Source organism: Nematolebias whitei, chromosome 19 (genome assembly GCF_014905685.2).
Source record: "Nematolebias whitei isolate Nwh7 chromosome 19, NemWhi1, whole genome shotgun sequence".
NCBI classification, from domain to species: Eukaryota; Metazoa; Chordata; class Actinopteri; order Cyprinodontiformes; family Rivulidae; genus Nematolebias; species Nematolebias whitei.
This window is the reverse complement of record NC_056516.1, coordinates 5223835-5233682: the sequence shown is the minus strand read 5'-3', so window position 1 is coordinate 5233682 and position 9848 is coordinate 5223835. Positions and strand designations below refer to the sequence as shown.

General features: G+C 40.5%; 1 protein-coding gene across 1 annotated transcript in view; it reads right to left on the bottom strand.

Moving 5' to 3' along the window:
- The window catches only part of LOC119426031 (collagen alpha-1(XXVIII) chain), a 168683-nt gene extending 159231 nt beyond the window's left edge, over positions 1-9452 (bottom strand). Inside the window, exon 1 of the mRNA XM_037693591.1 lies at positions 9414-9452. The gene's annotated coding sequence lies outside the window, so the exon portion shown is untranslated. The remainder of the gene's footprint in view (positions 1-9413) is intronic.
- Between the last annotated feature and the right edge of the window lie 396 nt (positions 9453-9848).

The window sequence follows — 9848 nt, the reverse complement described above, 5'->3', positions numbered from 1 at the left end:
ATGGATGGATGGATGGATGGATGGATGGATGGATGGATGGATGGATGGATGGATGGATGGATGGTGGGCCATGGTGGATAAATTTCACAATTACCTGTATGATACAGAATTTGTTGTAAGGACAGATAACAACCCCCTTACATATATCCTTACCACTGCCAAACTGAACGCCACTGTCACAGTTGGCTCGCAGCTCTTTCAACCTATAACTTCACACTGCAGTATCGGACAGGCGCTAGCAATGCTGATGCAGATGCAATGTCACGCAACCCTGTTTTGGATTACAGACAAGAGCTCAAGAGTTTAACACCTGACAATATTAAAGCATTCTGCCAGCAGGTATCCAGAGACCAGGCTGCTGAAACAGTTAGCTATGCAGAATCTCTGTGTGTTCCTCCCTCTGCTATGCCAGAATGTTATGTTTTTCCAACCCAACTAGAGCTTGGCTGCTTGACTCAGATGAGCAGAACAGATCTTATTAAGGCATAAGACCACAACCAATTAACCTCATCTGTCAAAAAGTCCTTAAGTGGAAGGTGTAGTGAACTTAACCTGATGTAGTGAACTTAACCTGAGGTCAAAACCCTTGACCTTAAGAACCTTGTGGGACAGAAACTGTCATTTCATTGATCTGCATCCAGAAATACAGTTTGACCCATCCTGAGACTTTCTTTCTTGAATTAATCAAGTGGAAAAGACAATTCTCTATGATCATTACTATTTTACAAATGTTTGATAATCAAATTGTGTTAGTTCAAACAATGTTTACAGGTTGAAGAGAACTACTCATTTTTATTTACATAAACAGTAAGTAATGATTTTTATTCCTCATTCAAAGAAGAAATCAGGTTAATATGCATTTCTTGATTTTCTGTCTTCAATGAGCAAGTTTGTAAGTGTGTGTCAAAGTTCGAGGTTCGGTCAACTAAAAAGTTTACTGAAAAGAAATGTCATGTTTAACTTTTACAGCAGATACTAGGTGAATTGACTCCACGGAGTCTGAATTTCTCCAACAATCTTTCTGTCTGTTTTAAACAATCTTAATCTCTATCCTTGACTTTCCATAGCACCTTACATCACAAACCACACCTCTGTTCTGGTCTATCCACCAATCAAAAAGCTCTCAAATGACCCGGAAGTCGAACCCATTTAAATGTGGCAACTTCCCGGTTCTCTCAAAGTGTGTGTCGAAGAGAGACGAGACGAGATGAGAAGAGCTTAAAAGAGTAGAGCTCTGAAGGAGTTCAGAGTTCTTGGAATCCAGAATGCAGAGACGATTTTGGGAATTATAACTTCTGTTTGGATAACCTCGCACGACTCTCTAGGTATTTGGCTGTTCTCAACGGAGACGCTGAAAGAGTCAAAAGAAGAGCTCTACACCGACGCTGAAACTATCATCAACCAGGTAAAAGTTCTATTTTGACCAAGCGTACCGTTGGCCAAGCTGAGTTCCGAAGGAGCGTGCACGTTCTGGTTAAAACAAACAAATTCCCTCACACATCTCTCTGTAAGATAAATCTCCATTTTCCATCTTTAAACTCTCCTTTCTCCTAAAATCATTACAGATATTTTTAGAAATGTCTGAAGCAAAGTTTCTCAATCACCGCCGTGTGAATTGATGTCTGCTGTTCTGCTGAAAAGTGAAAACAATCGCCGTATTGTTCTCACTTCCTGTAAAACTAGCCATGTTGTTGTTTTCATATTTTGCCAAATTAATGTAAATGTGTGATGTTAATCTTTGATTCTGTAAATAAATGACCACATTCATTTTGATGGGTCAAAGATAAATAACGTCTCTCGTTACATTTCTGTTAAACTCAATGCACGCATGTTACACAGTCAGAAAAATGAAGAACCCGTTAATGTATGAATATATCTCAGCATCTGTTCATACTACAAAGGTCAGCATCTTCATCTGAGAAGTGCACTGACAATGTGGCTATTTGCCTGCAAGGAGAGGCAAGCAAGCTTGTCCAGGTGGATGGATTGCTTCACAGAAAGATTATAAAACTACCTAGTACAGAAGTGCTGCAGCTTGTTCTACCCAGAGAACATGTTCCCATAGTGCTCAAGTCCCTCCATGATGAATCAGGCCATCTTGGAGTGGAAAAGACACTTGAGTTGATTCGCAACAGATTCTACTGGCCTAAAATGTGGTCAGAAGTGGAGCAGTATGTGAAAACATGTGGTCAATGCATTACCCGTAAGGCATTGCCACAGCGAGCAGCTCCTTTGAATAAGATCACCAGCAGGGGACCACTTGATTTAGTCTGCATTGACTTCCTGTCCCTCAAGCCTGATTTGAAAGGATATGTGGTGATTGATCATTTTACAAGGTACACTCAGGCGTTTCCGGCTAAAGACCAACAAGCATCCACAGTGGCCAAGATCTTGTGTGAACGTTTCTTCATTCATTATGGGCTTCCTGCATGGATACATTCTGATCAGGGACGTGATTTTGAGAGCAAGCTCATCCATGATTTACTGAAAATGTTGGGGATCCGAAAATCCAGAACACCTCCTTATTATCCTCAGGGAGATCCTCAACCTGAGAGATTTAACTGAACATTGTTGTCCATGCTCAGGACTCTGAATCCCACTCAGAAACAGAGATAGAGTCAAAACGTCAGTCAGTTGGTGCATGCCTACAACTGCACCCAAAATGTGGCAACTGGATATTCACCCTATCTCTTAATGTTTGGAAGGGAGGCTCGTCTTCCTGTGGACATCTGTTTCAGTGTATCAGACGAAACCGGGAAAGGCCCCACTTACCACCAATATGTCTCCAAACTGAGGAAGGATCTGTAACACGTTTACCACCTTGTTACAAAAGCTGCTGACAAAAATCCTGAAAGGAACAAGAAATCACATGACAAATATGTGAAGCGTAGGTTCTAGAAGCAGGAGACCGTGTGCTTCTAAGGAACTTTGTTGTTACTGGTAAGCACAAGTTAAAAGAGAGATGGAGGACAGTGCCATACATTGTCATGGAAAAAATGCCTAACCTACCAGTCTACAAAGTAAAACCTGAAAGGGGACTTGGAGTGGAAAAAAACGTACATCATAACCATTTGTTACCCATCAGTCATCTTGTCCGGCTTCCAGCTGACATTGAGCCGGAGCAAGTGTGGAAACCTGTCACTAGAAGCAGATGAAGACAGTCCGAGCATGCCAAGCTTGCATCTTGAGAAGATGTTGCACTCTCTTCTGATTCTGAGTACGAGGAGGTGAACAGGTCAGCCCCGCTATGAGTGAACCTGAGAGAACTTTTGAGGAAATCAGAGGTGATGGCTAGAGAACCATCCTCAGTCACAAATGAAGTTCAGATTACTTCGCCCCTCAAGACTATTGATAATGCTGGATTGAGTACTAACTCACCTGACATGCAAGACTCACTGCTCTGCTCTGATCTAGGTTTAGATGGAGGAGACGGGGAGAGTGGGGAGGTAGTAGGTGAGGAAGAAAATGTCATTGCAGAACGCTCTAGGTGAGTGAAGAAACCAGTCATAAGGCTAAATTATGATGAACTAGGACAGCCATCAGACCAGCCAGTAAGTGTTCTTGGTTGTGGAGTACTAGTTGGAAGTGGAACCTTTAAAGGTACCAAGACATTATTCTTGCCATACTCTGTGGTGTCACCCTATGGCGCTATGTTCTAACTGTGTTAGATTAAGTTTACCACAGTTCCCTACTTTTATTTGGGTTATGTAACTTTGATGTTTGATGGGGACATCAAACAGTTTAGAAGGGGGAGAGTGTAGCCCCTGGTTAAAAACTAGGCACTTAAAGTTTTGAATATTCACAAAATATTTACAACAGTGTTGGTATTATGTATATAAAAAATATAAGTGAGAAACTTGTTTTATTGTTTTTGTAAAAGGATGATCTGAGTGATTATATACAAGCAGGAAGTAATTACTTTTGTAATTAACGGTAGGAAAAGGGGAAAAGTAGAAAGCCTCAGTGTTTCTGAAGGCAACTTGTGTGTTTACATAAGTGTATTCTTGTTTGACTAATTATTTGATTTCTAAAAACTGAACTGAGTGGCCTGTTATGAAAGTGGTTTAAAATAACAAGGGACAATTGAACTCACCATAGAGTGGGAAAAGAAAAGGAGTGGGGAGGAGTGAAAAAAAAGAAACGGATGGAGATGGGAGATAGCAGGTGCACCGAGAGACAGAAAAAGAGATGAACAGTTCTATGGGTTTGTTCTACACAAGTTACTGCGATTAGGACATCTGCAGAAATGTGTTGGAGAACAAAGAGGTGAAGAGCATGGAGGAGAACTGCTGCTGAGTTGAGGAAAACTGCAGCTGATCCAAGGAGTCGAGATGAACGTGTCAACATGGCGACACGTGCTCCAGTGCTGATGAGGAGTTGTTCAGCGACCCATGTGGTGGAGGTGTGTTAAAGTTGAACTCACAAAGAATCTGTGACGGAGAGGACGTCAGCTGAGTGAGCAGGTCTGAGCCTTTAATATCGTTTAAACGGAGAGAAGATTTTCCTTTTTTTTTTTTTTCCTCTTTTTTTTCCTCCCCAGTCGGGCGCCACCCCCCCGGCCCCAGCCCCCCCCCCCCCCCCCCATGTCCCCAGCCCCGACACCCCACCCACACCGACCACCATGCCCCACGGGACAGAATCAAAGGGGACCACCCACCTCCACTACGTGTTGGAGCCGATTAAAGAAGTCCAGAGAGAATAGTCTGATATGGGGGTACAGGCTGTCTCAAGACTGATGTAATCCAACAGAAGGTATTTATACTGTTTAATACTAAGTGTATTTTTTAATTTTCCAATTCATGAGTATAGTTTTTTTTTTTGCTATACATAAGGCAGTGAGAATAATATGAATTGATTTTGTCTCCAAGGTGACATCATCTAAGTGGCCCAATAAGCAAACTGACGGAGAGAGTGGAATATTACATCTCAGACACTTTGATAAGTCTTCACATATCCGGCACCAAAACCTCTGAACAGGTGGACAGAACCAAAATGCGTGGATGTAATTGTCAGGAATATTGTCTGTACACTGTGAGCAAATATTAGATGATGCAAAACCCATCTTGAACATCCGTTGACCTGTATAGTGTACTCTATGAAGGATTTTGTGTTGTATTAGTTGTAAATTCAAGTTTTTAGTCATCTTAAAAGTTCTCAGACAGATCTGTGACCAAAAGTTTTGGTCAAAATTAACTGACAAGTCTGTCTCCCATTTTACAATGGGAAGAGATATAGATTCATCTATTTTACTGAGTTTCTGATAAACCTTAGATAGTAATTTGGGAGGGTTAAGATTAAGGAATTCCAATACACTTGTTGACATTTCAATCCTAGTGTTATTAAGGTTAAATTTATTTTTGGTTGTAGATTTAATTTGTTGATATTCTAAACATTTATTTTTATCAATCCCATATTGTGTTATTAATCTGTTAAATGGGATGTAGTCCACTTCTTCATATATATGTTCCAAATATTCAATTCCTTTACACCTCCAACCTGGGAAGTTTATCATCTTATTCTGTTGTAGGATGTCAGGGTTGTTCCAGATGGGTGTACGTTTACAAGGGATTAGTGAAGACTCTGTCATTTTTAGAAACTCCCACCAAGCTGTCAGAGAGGAGCTGATATTGATGCTTTTAAAGCATTCCTGTCGTTTTATGTTTGAGCTAATGAATGGAAGGTCCGAGATCATTATATTAATGCAAAGTGTCTGTTCTACGTCTAGCCAGGGTTCATCAAGGGGTGTGTGTTTTATCCATTTTGAGATGTATTCTAGCCTGTTGGCTAGAAAATAATAATAAAAGTTGGGTAATTCTAGTCCTCCTTTATCTTTGGATTTCTGTAGTGTTTTTAATCTAATACGAGGGAGTTTATCTTTCCACAGAAATTTAGAAATAGAGGAGTCCAGGGATCTAAAACAGTCAGAAGATGGTTTATTTGGGATCATTGAGAATAAATAATTTCTTCTAGGCAAAACCATCATTTTTATTGATGCGATCCTTCCCATGAGAGATATGGGTAAAGATTTCCATCTAGCCAGATCATCCTCAATTTTCTTTAAAAGTGGGGTGTGGTTTAGTTTTGTTAAATCTGCTAATTTAGGCGAAACTTTGATACCCAAATATGTAATATTCTCTGATTGCAGTTGTGTAGTAAGTGAATTGATGAAAGAGCAATTAATTGGTAGAACTGTGGATTTTAGCCAGTTTATAGAGTAATCTGAAACTTTTGAGAAAGAGTTTATCAGTCCAATAACCTGAGAGATGGAGGTTTGTGAATGCCAGAGGAAGAGCAGCACATCATCAGCATATAGACTGATTTTGTGCTCTCTGTTCTTGCATTTTATGCCTTTAATATCTGTAGTTTGCCTGATTGCTGCGGCTAGTGGTTCGATGAAAATAGCAAACAGTGAGGGGGAGAGTGGACATCCCTGCCTGGTGCCCCTTTGCAGAGCAAAACTAGCAGATATTTGATTATTTGTCCTAATGCATGCTGAAGGAGAACTGTATAATATTTGTAACCAATTTATGAAATAATTTCCAAAACCAAATTTATGTAAGGCTGCAAATAAAAATTTCCAGTTAACTCTATCGAAGGCTTTTTCTGCATCTAGAGAGAATATTGCAGTTTCAATATTTTTACTGTAAGAATAATCTATTAAATTAAATAATCTGCGTGAATTTGTGGCTGAACGTCTCCCTTTTATAAAACCAGTTTGGTCTGGATGTATTATTAGAGGAGTTACCTTTTCTAATCTTTTTGAGAGGGCTTTACAAATTATTTTAAGATCAACATTGATAAGAGATATGGGACGATAACTGGTAGGTAATACAGGGTCTTTGCCTTGTTTTAACAGGAGACTAATGTTGGCAGAATTTATATTTTTTAGAAGACTGTTATTTTTCTCAGTTTCTTGTAGCATTTTGTGAAATAGTGGTGCCAGGATATTCCAGAATTCTTTATAGAATTCTGCTGGGAATCCATCTGGACCTGGAGCTTTTTTATTGGACATGCTTTTGAGGGCTTCCTGGAGTTCCACTGGTGTCAGTGGTGAATCCAGCTCCATTGTTTGACTCTCTGATAGTTTAGGAAGTGTTATTTTATCCAGGAATTCATTAATTTCATTATCTGATGGGTTTATCTGGGGCGAATACAAGTCTTTATAAAAATCTCTGAAAATGCTGTTAATTCTTTCAGGGTCGTAAACTGTATTCCCAGTCAAGTCTTTAACACCAACTATAGTTGTTTTTTCCTTATTTATTTTGAGCTGTTTAGGTAGAAAGCTACCTGACTTATTGCTCTGTTCAAAATTTTCGATTCTAAGTCGTTGTATTAAGAATTGAGTTTTTTTGTTAATACATTCTTTTAATTTCAATTTTGCTTTACACATTTTATCCAGCATTTCTTCATCTTGAGAGGCTTCTAACGATTTAATGGTTTCTTCTAGTTCCTGAATATGTTTATTTTCTTTTTTCTTCTTTTGTGATGAGAATGAAATTATTTTACCTCTCATTACAGCTTTACCTGCCTCCCAGAGAATAGATGCTGAAGTTCCAGGCACGTCATTATACTCCAGATATGAAAAATTTATTTACAATTTATTCTGTAAAATATTTGATAAAAATCTACATCTTCAAGCAGTGATGTATTAAATCTCCAGTTTATACTTTTGGGGATTTATTTTCTGTTTGCTAGATTTAAACAGACAGGAGCATGATCACTGACAGCTATAGGGTGAATCTCAGTGTCTGAGATTTCCGTCAACAACGAGCTGCTGACTAAAAAATAATCCAGACGAGAGTAGGAGTGATGGACAGAAGAGAAGAAAGTATACTCCCTACGATTCAGGTAAGAGATCGCCATGTATCACAAAGTCCATAATCATTCATGTACTGTTTAACTACATTTATGGACTGCCAACTACGCTGAGTTCCTGCTCTACTACATCTGTCTAATTCTTCATTTAGAGCAAAGTTGAGGTCACCTCCAAGTGTAAGTGAGCAATCCAAGTGATCAGAAAGTGCTGAGAAAAAATCATGAAAAAAAGAGGTGTCATCTACATTTGGGGCATATATACTGACAATACACAACTTATAGTTATTTATATAAAGTTTTATTATTAAATATCTACCCTCTGGATCTGTGACTGTGTCTAGTATTTTAAAGTTAACATTTTTGTGTATTAATATTGACTTGCCTGAGACCCTCGTCCCCGACCTGCCTGAATGACCTCCCGGTCGCCTGTCTTACCTGTCCCTACCTGAATGGCTATTTGAACGACCTCTCGACCACATGTCCGACTGGCTCTGACCTGAAGAATGGTCTCCCGGCCACCCATCTGACCTGATCCTGCGTGGAAGGCCTCCCAGCCGCCCGTCTGACCTGTTCCAGCCTGATGGATGGCCTCCCGGCCGGCCGGCCTCCCACCCGCTCTGCTCTGGCCTGCTGGACGGCCTCCCGGACACCCGCCTGACCTGCTCCGGCCTGATGGAAGGACGCCCACCTGACCTGCTCCGGCCTGATGGAAGGACGCCCGCCCCCCGTGCTCTGGCCTGATAGACGGCCGCCCACCTGCCCTGCTCTGGCCTGATGGACGGTCTCCTGACCACCCAGACTTTTGTGCTCCCCTGTTCGTATCTAGTTAGTTCCCTGGTTTTGATTTTTGTCAGTCTGTTTTTGTCATGTTTTGTCTTGGGACCTCCATCCTTGCAGTTCATCCCTCCACCCACCCAAGTCTTTTTTTTTTTGGGGGGGGGGGGGGGGGATATTTTGGGGACACCAGGGGGTGTCCTTGGGGAGTTACTGTAGGGATGGTGCCATCTTGCGGGCCTTCCCTATCTGTGCACCCTTGTGTGTCATTATTCCTGATTATTTACACCTTCTGTTCTCAGCTGTTTGTAACACGTCCTGTCTTGCCTGTCAGTGAGTCTTGTCCTTTGCCGCGTCGTCGTTGGGTATTGTCCTGTCCTGCCAGCCTGATCTGTTCCTCGTTCCCTATTTCTGTATGTTGCTGCCACGTTAGCCTTTTTTATTTATGATTATTATTATTATTATTATTATTATTATTATTATTATTATTATTATTAATAAAGTGTTTATTTTAGTAAATCCTGGAGTCATGACCTTTCCCTGCATCATTGGGTTCACTCCTGCCCTGCTCTGTCTGAAACCCTGACACTGGTGTGAGTGGTAGTTTTATAAAACTGCTCAGAAAACAATGCATGTTTAGCACAGACAGCTGTCTTCAGTTTACACATCTGGTTTATATTAAAGAGAAGAAAACATATCCTAATAACTTTTTATTTATTTACACATTGATTGCTGTCTGAAATTATTGTTCATGATGTACTCAACCTATTTCCAACCACAACTTACTCAGACTGAACGTTTGAGCTCCAGACATGCAGACTCACCTTGGCTCCAACAGTTCCATCTTCTCCAGGGATTCCAGGGATCCCAGCAGCTCCATCAGATCCTGGTTCACCCTGGAAAATCATGTACAGCTCAACATTTTTTGCAACTTTCAGAGGAAAGGCTTCAATCCTGGTTTTGTTGCTAGCGTTAACTTAGAATGGCTTCTGGTTCACTTCTGGATTATATGTTCTCACTTTATCATGATCTGCTTAAGTGTTTGAGCCCACGTGCAGGAAGGCAACGGGAGATTCCAAGGCAAAAGTAAAGAAGTTTATTAAAAATAAACAAAACAAAATGCTGACAGGGCAGCAAACTTACTTTTAAGGATAGACATAGAGGGAGACAGAACATGAAAGCCTTCTCAGGACAATGCCCGGACAAATGAGGAAAGAAAAGGCTCTGACTTTATACAAAATACTGACGAGACAGAATGA